We start from the raw sequence: 13419 nt of genomic DNA, 5'->3' as shown, positions 1-13419 counted from the left end.
TTGATAAAAGACTCATTCTTTTGCTATCTCACAGGAGGTTTGGTTGGGTCGGCTGTAGCCCCAGGATGCGGTTGAAATGGATTACTGCCTAGCTGAGCCAAAACCTTTGCTTGTACCTGTTGGACCACTGCAGCAAACCGCTGCTTACAATGCATTGTGTATTTCCATAGTACTGTTTTGCATTTTCCATACAGACACAAAACTTTGCAAGTCAATCACTGTTGTTCTCATGGTACTGTTTAAAAAAAAAAAAAAAAAAGGAAAAAGAAAAAAAATGGAGAAAACCAGCCAATTACCATGTGTACAGAGTTCAAAATTGTAATTAATAGAGCCTGTTTTAAAAACAAACAACTGTTGCCTTTTTTTCTTGTATAAAAGAGAATTTATGACACAAAATTTAGCTGTGAGGAATGTGATATGTGTTTATATTTCTGAATATGAAACAAATTGATTCATTGGGATATATTTTACTGTAAACTAAATCAGGTATGTAAAGCTGTTTTAAAAATGGGAGACTATATAAGTAATTCTCTGAAGCTTGAGTTGGTTTGAATATCATCATTTCCTCCATGATGAGCCTGCTTGTGATTTATTAAGCACTTGTTTGCATTTCTGTTCTTCATTCATTTCTTGTGGTGTGCTATGGACTTAATGCTCTTTCTGTATTGATGAAAAGCAGTATGTGGGCCAATCTTTTTATAAAACACTATGCATATATAAATATTACATTGTTCATAGCTTTATTTGACTTATGGGTTTATACATAACATTAGAATGAATAGCTGTCATTGTGTGGACACGCACAAAGCAAGTTTCTTTCCTGGAACAGACACAGTTGTACATTTCTGTAGCTAAAAAAGAGGAAAAAGTCTGTGACTGCTATTTTTATCTTCAGAGTTTTCCATACAGAGCATACATTGAACTACAGTGGTAAGGCGGAGCTGAATAATGATGTTCTTTTTTCATCAATTTCCTAAGAGCCAACTTGGGGATTTTATTCCTAAGGCTCCACTGCTAGAAATTCTCTCACTCTTTCTAGCCAAATCCGTGATGTTAAATGATCCATGCTTTCAATTGTGGTCCAGAGTTTTAAATACATGAAATCAAGAGGTGGATTTTTGGAGTACATCGTGAAGTTAACATTTTGATGTCTTTCTTGTTGTCAGAGATGATACTTGACATCTTAAAATCTGTGTGCTACCCACCTGGGCTTGGCTCCGTCTGTGAAGACTTTTGATGTGGCAGTGCCGTCTGAGTTCCACATATCAGATTTGCTTTGGAAATATCGTACTGTACAGGGACTATGCATTAAGCAGAAAGGTAGTGTGTTCTCTGAACTACTGTAACCTTAAATTGGAGACTGATTCTTTTGAGCCTACTTTCCCTAGTTCCACACTTCATGTCTTGATGAGAGATGATATGGATGAGTATTTTGTATGATTAAATCAAACCCTATAGGAACTTCCCTCCCACCCATGACACAGACAATGCCTGAAAGAATTTTGTGGGGAGAACTGAACACCCTACTTGTATTTTTTAAGTTTCTTTTGTGAAAGATTTTTTAATGCATTTTTACTGTAAAAAATACATGGAAATGTATGCATTCCATAACCACGATTGCTTCTGGATTGATATCTTTCTTGTCTCCGTGTTATCTCAAATATATCAGGGTCACGTAACCAAGAGAGAGTGTCTGGCTCCCAATGCGATGAAATGTCATACCATTCTGTTGAAAGGGAAGGAATGATGGTCTTGCGATAGTATTGTGCCTTGCTACTCAAAGTTTGGTGCGTGGACCAGCTCCCTCCTCATCAGTGGAGAGCATGTTAGAAATTCAGAGTCTCAGGCCCCGCCCTTGACCTACTGAGTCAGAATGTGCTTTAAACAAGATCCCCAGCTAATATGAATGCATGTGAAAGTTTGAGCTGCATGGTATTTCACAGAACCCTGGTGATAAAGCAAAACCTGCCAAGCCAAGAGTTACATCACCTCCTAACTGTGTGATATTGGGCCAGTTCCTTAACCTCTTTTTAAGAATCGGTTTCCTCATCTTCGAAGGGGCAGACGTCATGGAGTTGTAAAAGGAAGTGGAAGTGCTTAGCACACCTCTGACGATCAGAAAAATCCCCAGTAAATGCACTAAACTTTTTTTGAGGAGGATTTTCTTCATGGCGGTCGGTATTCTACTCCTTTTCATTGTCCTGGTTTATTTTCCAATCAAAACGAAGAAATACTTTCTCACTCTATTAAAATGGGGAAGAAGGACTTCTGTTTTAATTATAAAGTTAATGAACAATGTGGTTCAAACTACTTCACAAGTATCAAAATTACACTTACCAGTGTTTTGAGATAGGAGTCCAAAATGCCTTGCTTTGAAAGTTAAGATGAAAATAATCTCAAAACGTATCTTTTGGAGATAGAGATGTATGTGGATTTAGACATACTTTTTTTTTTTGTGGTACGCGGGCCTCTCACTGTTGTGGGCTCTCCCGTTGCGGAACACAGGCTCCGGACGCGCACAGGCTCAGCGGCGATGGCTCACGGGCCCAGCCGCTCCGCGGCGTGTGGAATCCTCCCGCACCGGGGCACGAACCCGTATCCCCTGCATCGGCAGGCGGACTCTCAGCCACTGCGCCACCAGGGAAGCCCTAGACATGCTTTTAACTAGATGAAAAGGCTAATCAGTTAGTGAGTGATTCAACATGTATTCTGGTTGATCATGTCTGTAACCCTTTCCAATTTCCTTGCAGTTTTTGGATTGTTCCTTTGTGTGGCTTAGTAATTAGTATTTTCCTACAGAACCTGAGTTCCTGGGCACTCAAAACGGTATTGTGTGTGATACTATGTTGCTTTATTTTGTCACCGGCATGGTGATTATGGACACTGCTCACTTCTCAAATATCTCTTTTGGTATCTAAAATGGTCCCTGACTTAACTGACAATTGAAACTTTGTAAAACCCTTATATCGCACAAGTTCTTTGCCTGCCATAAATGGTCACACCAGAAAGAAGGTACTGAGAGTCAGTGAGAGCTCTCAGGATTTTTCCTGCTTGTGGGCAGTCTGAGACCACCTTAGGTGGTCTGTATCAATCATGAAAGGAAGAGCCCTTCCAAGTTCCTCCAGGTGATTTCTCTTATCGTCCTTCAACATCATCAGCATGTGGGCGTTCAGCACAATAGATGCTAGTGCTCTTGGAATATGTGTCATTACAAACGAATGACAAAGCTGGCCCTTTCCAACACAGTTATTTGTTTTTCTTTTTCTTTTTGCAGGAGTAGGCCTTCTGTGAAAATGTTTTGACTAGTTCCACCCAGTTATGTCTTTAACGATTGTGCTCATTGGTGGGGGCAGGAGTGGTATGATTTTACTTCTCTAGTGCAGGTACTAAGTGATCACTAAAGCCAAAGTGCAAGGTCTTTTTGAAAGTACATAGATTTAAGATTTAAGGTGGTGAAACCGCACAACTCAGGTTGGGACTTGAACCCACTGTCTTTTAATTGAGATCTCAGGACTGGTCTCAGAACTTAATGAAACTCAGGTTCTTTATGTCTCCTCACAGAAGGAATTCAGTGAGAGACAAAGTGATAGGTAAGAAGTGGATTTATTTAGAGAGATCCACATTCCGTAGGCAGAATGCGATCATCTCAAAAGGCAAGAGCGGCCCCAGGGCATGGGGTCACCTCAGAAAGTGAGAGTGGCCAAGGGAGAAAAACACTCGGCAGAGTGTGGACCATTTCAGAAGGCAAGAGGGCCCGAAATATGGGGTGGTTAGTTTTTACGGGCTAGGTAATTTTTTGGGGGGAGGCCATGCCCCATGGCTTGAGGGATCTTAGTTACCCCCACCGGGTATCAAACCCAAGCCATGGCAGTGAAAGCGCTGAGTCCTAACCACTGGACCGCCAGGGAATTCCCTGGGGTGGGTAATGTCATAGGCTAATGAGTGGGAGGATTATTCCAACTATTTGGGGGGAGGGGCGGGGATTTCCAGGGATTGGGCCACTGCCCACTTTTTGGCCTTTTATGGTTAGCCTCGGAACTGTCATGGCACTGGTGGGCGTGTCGTTTAGCTAATATATTATAATGAATGTCCAATGAGGCTCAAGGGCCACAGGAAGTAGAACCTTCCGCCATCTTAGACCTAGTCGGTTCTAACCAGTTTCCTCTATGTCGTGCCCTGCCCCCTTCCCTCCAGTTTCAGCGGTATTAACAGTAAACGCTGGAGTTTTGCATGTGACTGCTACCTTGTAGTCTCACCTTTCCGACTAACTGATAAATCTTCATTGACACATCAGGAAATAACAACTTGCTCAGCACAGCCTGGCCCTCTAAATGCCACACCACACCGGTAAACACTGCCCTTTTTATATTTATCTCTCAGGTAAGAAATTCTCTTTGATCTCCTAGGATCCTAGAGGTGAAGGGAAAAGAGCTCAGAAAGGCTGCTGAATTAATTTCTATATGTGTAAGAGGCAAGACTGTGACTCATTTATTCTTTTTTTAACATCTTTATTGGTGTATAATTGCTTTACATTGTTGTGTTAGTTTCTGCTGTATAACAAAAGGAATCAGCTATATGCATACATATATCCCCATATCCCCTCCCTCTTGCGTCTCCCTCCCACCCTCCCTATCCCACCCCTCTAGGTGGTCACAAAGCACCGAGCTGATCTCCCTGTGCCATGCGGCTGCTTCCCACTAGCTCTTTTACATTTGGTAGTGTATATATGTCCATGCCACTGTCTCACTTCGTCTCATCTTATCCTTCCCCCTCCCTGTGTCCTCAGGTCCCTTCTCTATGTCTGCGTCTTTATTCCTGTCCTGCCCCTAGTTTCTTCAGAATCTTTTTTTTTTTTAGATTCCATATATATATGTTAGCGTACGGTATTTGTTTTTCTACAATTAACTAACTCAATTTCGTTTCTTTTTGTGGCTAATATTCCATTGTATATATATGCCACATCTTTATCCATTCCTCTGTCGATGGACACTTAGGTTGCTTCCATGTCCTGGCTGTTGTAAATACAGCTGCAATGAACATTTATTCTTTCAACACATTGGGGACCACTGTGGGTCAGGTACATCCTGGGACTAGAAACACCTGCTTCCTGATCTTGAAAGCTTACACTTTGGTTGGGGAAGGTGAACAGTCCAATACATATAAACCTCTTTTCAAGGAGAAGCACAGGCTGTTATGAGAGAAAATAATCACAGATTTAGCCGGGCTGAGGAAGGTTATAATTCCAGAAGGAAGAAGAGTTAACTGGTGAAAGAGGGAGGGAATGTGGTCCAAAATGGAAGGGATGGTGCTCTGAAGGGCCATTGGGGCGGGGGTGGGGTGGGGGTGCGGGGTTGTTATTCTGAATTTTAGGCTGAAGTGTAATAGGAGACAACTGGGGAGGGTAACAGGGCCCCTGGTGAGCTGTATGTGTGTTGGGGGAGAATTCAGTAAAGCACCAGTGTGAGTCCAGAGAGCAATGCTTATCATGAAACAGCATCCTGGATAAGGCAGGATTGCTCATAACTGAAAAGTCCCCAGGCCCATGTTTAACATCCTCTTGTTAGGAGAATTCATTTTCTTTTCAACCTAATCCTCCTACTTCCCCTTCGCTAGACCTTTGTTAATAAGTGCAGAACACTCTCTGCCCAGTTTCTTGTGTTAAAGTCATTCATTTACTATTCTACCTGGTTTTCTCCAAGTTTACAAATTTCCATCTCACTACTTTTTTTTTTTTTTTTCACATTCTGGCTTCAAACCTTGTAATCTTGTTTTCACTTCTTTTTTATTTTTATTTTTTGAGATTAACTACATCTTTCTCAAGCTGTAGAAGCCCGGTTAGATATTATCCCATGTTTGTTAAACATCCCCATATTTGTATTGAGAGAGGAACCCACTCCTAGAATATCCTACTTTGAAAAGCAGTGTGGTTTTGTTTGGTTTTTGGCCATGCCACGCAGCATGCGGGATCTTAGTTCCCCACCAGGGATCGAACCCATGCCTCCTGCAGTGGAAGTGCGGAGTCCTAACCACTGGACCGCCAGGGAATTCCCAGCAGTGATTTTTTGTTGTTTTTTTTTTAAATTTACGAAAGTAATTAATTCTTAAAATAAAATATTCAAGTGTGTCAGGAAAGTATAGAATAAAAGGTGACATTGTTTCTTACTACCTGTCAAACCCAAACCAGAGAAGTAACCATTAACAGCATGATTCATGACAATTATGATCTTCTACTTGTATACAAATGTGTATATATATATATATATAGAGAGAGAGAGAGAGAGAGAGAGAGAGAGAGTTTGGGGGTTTGTTTTTATGCAACAAAAAATGAGCCATTAAGTACATACTATTTTATATACTGTTCCTTGAGGACAATTTTTCACATTTTTACATATATATAATATATACATGTGTTGTGTACATATATGTACATATGTACATATTATATATGTACATATATACATATATATACACACATATATATATTCTAATTCTCTATCTGTACTTCCTCCTGGATCACTGCAATAACTTTCTTCCTGTTCTGCCTGCCCACCTACAGACTCTTCTCCACACAGCAACCACAGCAAATCTTTTAAAATGTTAAGTGAAAGGTCAGAGTCCTTACAGCAGACTCCTTTTCTTCTGACCCTCGCTCACCAGCTCTTCATCCATACTCCAGGCACGCTCCCAGCCTCACTTAGGGCCTCTGCTCTATCTAGTCCCTGGTCTGGAAAGCTCTTTCCCCAAATATTCACAGCTGACTCCCTCGCTTCATTCAAATCTGCTCAAATCTCACCCTTCCAATAGGGCCCACTACTTCACATGGTTTCCTTTCTTGGCTCTCCTCTTCTCCCCTCCATGGCACTTACCAGCTTCTAACATGCTGTGCACTTTATGTACTTACTTATTATCTTTATTGTTTATCACCTGTCTCCCTCTTCTAGAAACTGGGTTAGTTTTATGGACACGCAACCCTGCACTTCGAAGGGCCCCATGCTTGATTTAATGCTCTGCCATCATCATCTTGAAATTTTAGTAATTCTTAAATAAGGAGCAGCACATTTGCAGTTTGCACTGGGCCGTGCAAATGATGTAGTTTGCTTTGTCTAGAATGCGAGCTTCACAAGAGCAAGGATCTTGGTCCTGAACTCTGATAAATTTCAAGTTCCCAGAAGATGATCTTATTTACAGTAGAGGCACGTAATATGCACTCAGTAAATAGAAGTATTCTCTTAGTAGTTTCATATTCTGAAGTTGAACATTTACTTAAGTAGTCCCTTATGAATTACAAAAGAATGCTGCAGCAAATAACCTTATACAAAAACTTGGTACCCTTGAGTGGTTTGGTAGAAATACTTTTGAAGGGATACATTGTGACTGCTAGTTCTTTTTTATTTCTGGTGACGCCGGAATTGTTGAGACTTTGCCTGCTTTCATTGGGAACAGCCGTGTTTAGCAACGTGCTTGCAGGCTACAGGCCCATATCTCACCAGAGAGAGTTACCAAGCACGGTATAGCCACTAAACCAACAGTTCATAGCCTTGGCTACACATGGAAGGCACCCAGGAGCTTTAAAATATGCGGATGCCTGTGCCCACCCCCCAGGGATCCTGATACAATTAGTCTGCAGTGTGGCCTAGCTTGTTTAAAGGTCCCAGGTGATTCTAATTGGCCGCCTTTGCATTCTTCATCTGCTTTAACCTCAGACTGTGTGGGATTGAATGGGTCTGCTGTGTTTCTTTCTTTCTGCCTTATAATATCTACTGTTGTCTTTTTTAGTTTGCAGTATAGCAGCAGCTCAAAGGAAAGATGGTTAGAGATTATTTTCCCAGGGTAAACTCAAAAGCCTTTCGATTCCAGGAAGTTGTTAGCCAAATATAGAGATAATAAGTATATATGTTTCAATTGTGAATTCTGTTTAATATTCCTGTCACCACTAAACTTATTCATTAATAATGATAATGGAGAGACTTCTGCATTGTCAACAAGAGATCTGAACAACATCATTTAAACCAAGATTTAGCCAGAGTACTTTCACTTAAATTAATTTGAGAAATATTTTAATGGTCTTATGAAATGGGACATGTGGTATGTTAAAACCCAGTGAGAGAGAGAGAATACCGAATAATTAGCAATTAGCAGTCGTCAGGATGAACAATTGTTTTCTAACAAGTTCTTCCAAAGTATTTATGATTCTTCTACCCGCCACCTCCCACACAGCTTCTTTTAGCAGAAAACTTTGGGGCTGAAAAGTAATTATGCCATGGCTGAGTAAGGGCAATGTGACATTCTTAAGACCAAAACAACATACATGCCTTAGGTTTTAAGGGGTATAAAATTCTTGGGAAAATAGTGCTGGGAATAAATGCTATTTACCTAGCAGCTCCTCGATTATCATAAGAAGACTCTAACATTGATCCAGGCAAGTGTGTGGGATCCACCATTGATATGACCAGCCCTAACTCTGGACCAAAGGGAAGTATACTTGAAACAGTCATGAAATCTAGAACAAGGCAGTATCCAGTGAAAATTTCATGTGTCCAACCTATCAACTAGACAGCCCTCCCTAAAGTCACCCCTTGTGGAAGGAATTTTTTTTTTTTTTTTTTCTGGCTGCAGCTGTGGGTTGGCTGCTGCATTTTATTTATTTATTTTTTTGGAGGAATTTTTTGAGGCAGATCCTCCACGTATCCTTGGAAATGGTAACTTAGTTGACCTTAACTCCTTCCATTATCTCCTGAAAACAGAGCTTAGTTCAAAGCACTCTGTTAGCAAATATGTAGTGATGACTGTTTTCCTGGCACGGTGCTCACTGTCAAACAAAGGCAATAAAAATCCCAGCGTTCCTGAAGTTTAGTCTGACATGGTGGATGGACATTGAATGATTGAGTTCAATTGTGGTAAGAGCTGCAGATGTGTATGTGGTGCCCATGACCGTCTGTAAGAGGACAGCTTACTCTGGACAGTTCAAAGAAAGGAGGCAAAGAGAAGGAAGGACCTGCCAAGGAGAAGGGAGACCTCTGCAGAGGCCTCGTGGCAAAGGGAGTGCAGCTTGTTCCAGCAGAGAATCAAAGACCCATAAAACTAAAGATCTAGCCTAGCAAGGGAGGAAGAGGGAGAAGCAAGACTTGGAATGTGTCTGTGAGCCTTAAGGAGAGAGACCCACTGCTTATTCCCACTGGGTAAGAAAAGACAGCCCAAAGGAGCAATTGACAGAGGACCAAGTGATCCCCTCATCACTAAAATATCTCCCACAAAGCAGTGAGAATGGACCACATTTGACATCTCTATAATCCTGAAACCTACTAGAATAACCACAGATATTTGAAAGAAAAGTCATGTGTTAGTCTCCTTTTTACAAAGAAGCAAATCTTTATTCTTCCTACAAGAGCCAAACTTTGGGTTATAGAAAGTGCGCTTGGGCTGGGAGTAGCTTTGCTGTCAGTCACTTTTTTTTTACCAGGCAGGTCTTACTGGAAACTTTTAACACAGGGAAACATTTCCTGCAGATAGATGGGCAAAATTTTTGAGCAAGGTTACAAACTCCATGAAATCACCCAGTCTGGTTTATGATGTCTTTTCCTCTCAGCGTGGTTCAGTTTTATTTTAGAAATCTATTTTGTGGGGGGTTATTTTTATCACTTGGGTGTATTCTGTTTGGATGGCTTTTGTTTCAGTCTTTATTCTTACTAAAAATTTGTTTCTCTTCCTGACTTCCACTGAAATGAATTGAATGAGAAATCCCAAAGGTGCATGTCTAGAGAATAAAAATGTCTTAATTGTCCTCCCTGTTAATGAACTTTAATTTGGATTTTGAGGAAGGGTTTGTTCCTTTGTGCCCCTCCCCCATGATGTCATGGACAGTGACATTCAAAGATTGGGAAGTGGTCTGCTCCATTCATAGAATTTAGACCAAAAAGGATTCCCTATTTTCTACTATTTTATAATACTTTTAGAAGAAGCCAGATGTGGGCATCACTTAGAACATGACCCAAACTTTGAAAATACAGGAAGGACAAGTGAGACAAAAACCTTAACTTTTTATTTGTTTTATGACACAAGTAATAGATACTACATTAGCTTTGTTTTAAAAAATCCAAATAGTATAAAAGACCCTCTTGATGATGCCCTCCCCACAAATTTCAGTCTTACCCCAGAGCTAGCCACTGTTGTCAAATCAGCTCTCTCCATTCAGACACATCACTGTACATGTGCAAAGGCATAAAAATACATATATGTAGCTAGTTTTTATCTGTGGGATTCTCAAATGACAAGTGCACAGTAATGTACATATTGCTTGTCAGTGTTGTTTTTTTCTCACTGAATGTATCTTGCAGATCTTAACGAGTTCAGTGAGTGTTCTCATGCTTTTTTTTTTCTTGTTTTTTAAACTGCTGAATAGTATTCTGTAGTGTATTAGCCTGCTCATGCTGCCGTAGCAGAACACCGTAGACTCAGCAACTTAAACAACAGCAAGTTTTTTTCTCCTCTTTTTGGAGGCTAGAAGTCCAAGATTAAGGTCCCAGGGTTGGTTCCTAGTAAGGACTCTTCCTGGCTTGCAGACAGCTGTCTTCTCACTGTGTCTTCACATGGCCTTTTCTCTGCTATCTCTTCCTCCTCTTGTAAGGACACTAATCTTTTCTGATTAGGGTTCACCCTTATGACCTCATTTAAGCTTAATTACATCCTTAAAGACCTTATCTCCAAATGCAGTCACACTGGGGATTAGGGCTTCAACATAAGAATTTTGGGGTGACACAATTCAGCCCACAGCATTTAGTATGGATGTGCTACACTTTCTTTCATCTCTTTATCTGCCATGGGAGAAATTCCTTAAATTTTTTTTTTTTTAAGTGTAACTCCAGCATAATTTTGTCCCCTTGGTCTAAAAGAGACCAAGATTTCCTTCACCTCTGGGATGGTGGAAAGTCAAGGGAGAGGGAATGGAGATGGGGAGGGATAGGGAAGCAAGAGATTGATTTGTAAAATGCTGATACCCAGTTACTCATTCTCATTAGCCCACGGAGTTTTCAGCTGCTTCTCTCCCTGCTAAGAAAGTGGGCGAATCTGGCATTTCAGGATGCACAGTTGGAGGAGGTAGGCAAGGCCAGAAATGTCCTGTATGGGCTGCAAGCCTTCCTTGAAAAGTTAGCATTGCCAGTGGGAAACCTAGGAGGACCAAAAAAGCTCCAGGCCATAGGCAGACACCCCCAACTCAGTTTCTGGCCACTATCCAGACACAGTTGTCCAGAGAGATGTGCATCCAGTTACAAAATGCCATGTTCACTATTCTGTGCATCTTTTAGGAACCCTCTGTGTGCTTGCACACCCAAGTCCCTTGATGCCAAGGGAAAATCTGGCATTCTTTGTTCATTTAGACCAAAGAGTAATTACCCAGGGAAGATAAAGAAAAATTCTTTTCCCTGGTTAATCTACCAGGGCCCTCTGGAGGTGAGTGCTACTGGAGAGAAATACCTTGACCTCTTGACTAAGCCAGCGGTTCTCAATTTTAACCCCCAGGGCACAGTTAGTGACATCTGGATACACTTTCATTGTCATATATAGGGGAGGGGGAGGGGCGCCGTGCTACTGCATTTAGTGGGTAGAGGCCAGGGATACTGCCGAACATTCTCCAATGCGCCGTACAGCAACAACGAATTATCTAGCCCAAAATGTCAACAGTGCCAAGGTTGAGAAAAACTGCTCTAAGCCAAATGATAGAAATTTGCTGGGGACTTGCAGCTGGGGAAATTATTTATTTTTTCTTTATTTTTTATTGACGTATAGTTGATTTACAATGTTGTGTTGGTCTCAGGTGTACAGCAAAGTGATTCTGATATATATATATATATATATATATATGTTCTTTTTTTCGATTATGTTACATTATAGGTTATTACAAGATATTGAATATAGTTCCCTGTGCTATATGGTAGGTCCTTGTTGTTTATCTATTTTATGCATAGAAGTGTATATCTGTTAATTCCATACTCCTAATTTATCCCTCCCCTCTTCCCCTTTGGTAACTGTAAGTTTGTTTTCTATGTCTGTGAGTTTGTTACGGTTTTGTAAATAAATTAATTTGTACTAACTTTTAAATTCCACATATGATATCATATAATATTTGTCTTTCTCTAACTTCACTTAGTACAATAATCTCTAGGTCCATCCATGTTGCTGCAAATGGCATTATTTCATTCTTTTTTATGGCTGAATAATATTCCATTGTATATATATATACCATATCTTCTTTATCTGTTCATCTGTTGATGGACACTTAGGTTGCTTCCATGTCTTGGCTATTGTGAATAGTGCTGCTATGAACATTGGGGTACATGTATCTTTTCGAATTAGAGTTTCATCTTTTCTGGATATATGACCAAGAGTGGGATTATAGGATCATATTGTAATTCTATTTTTAGTTTTTAAGGAACCACCATACTGTTTTCCATAGTGGCTGCAACAATTTACATTCCTACCAGCAGTGTAGGAGGCTTCCCTTTTCTCCACACCATCTCCAGGTTATTATTTGTAGAATTTTTGATGGTGGCCAATCTGACCCAGTGTGAGGTGATACCTCATTGTGGTTTTGACTTGCATTTCTGCAGTAATTAGCAATGTCAAACATCTTTTCATGTGCCTGTTGGCCATCTGTATGTCTTCTTTGGAGAAATGTCTATTTAGGTCTTTTGCCCATTTTTTGATTGGGTTGTTTGTTTTTTTGATATTGAGCTGTGTGTGCTGTTTGTGTATTTTGGAGATTAAACCTTTGTCGGTTTCATTGTTTGCTAAGATTTTCTCCCAGTCCGTAGGTTGTCTTTTCGTTTTGTTTATGATTTTCTTTGCTGTGCAAAAGCTTATAAGTTTGATTAGGCCCCATTTGTTTATTTTTGTTTTTATTTCTATTGCTTTGGGAGATGGACCTAAGAGAATACTACTACGATTTATGTTAAAGGATGTTTTGCTTATGTTCTCTTCTAGGAGTTTTATAGTGTCACGTCTTATAATTAAGTCTTTAAGCCATTTTGAGTTTATTTTTGTGTATTGTGTGAAGGAGTGTTTTAACTTCATTAATTTATATATGGCTGTTTAACTTTCCCAAAACCACTTGCTGAAGAGGCTCTCTTTCCTCCATTGTGTATTGTTGCCTCCTTTGTCGAAGATTAATTGACCATAGGTGTGTGGGTTTATTTCTGGGCTTTCTGTTCTGTTCCATTGATCTATATGTTTGTTTTTGTGCCAATACCACACTGTTTTGGTTACTGTAGCTTTGTAGTATTGTCTGAAATCAGGAAGGGTTATGCCTCCAGCTTTGTTCTTTTTCCTCAGGATTGCTTTGGCAATTCTGGGTCTTTTGTGGTTCAATATAAATTTTAGGATTATTTGTTCTAGTTCTGTGAAAAATGCCGTGGGTAATTTGAT

Source organism: Delphinapterus leucas, chromosome 10, assembly GCF_059928025.1.
Source record: "Delphinapterus leucas isolate spDelLeu-1000000601 "Yukka" chromosome 10, BTC_Dleu_Yukka2, whole genome shotgun sequence".
Lineage (NCBI taxonomy): Eukaryota > Metazoa > Chordata > Mammalia > Artiodactyla > Monodontidae > Delphinapterus > Delphinapterus leucas.
The sequence above is the reverse complement of the archived record's forward strand: the minus strand, read 5'-3'. Positions refer to the sequence as shown.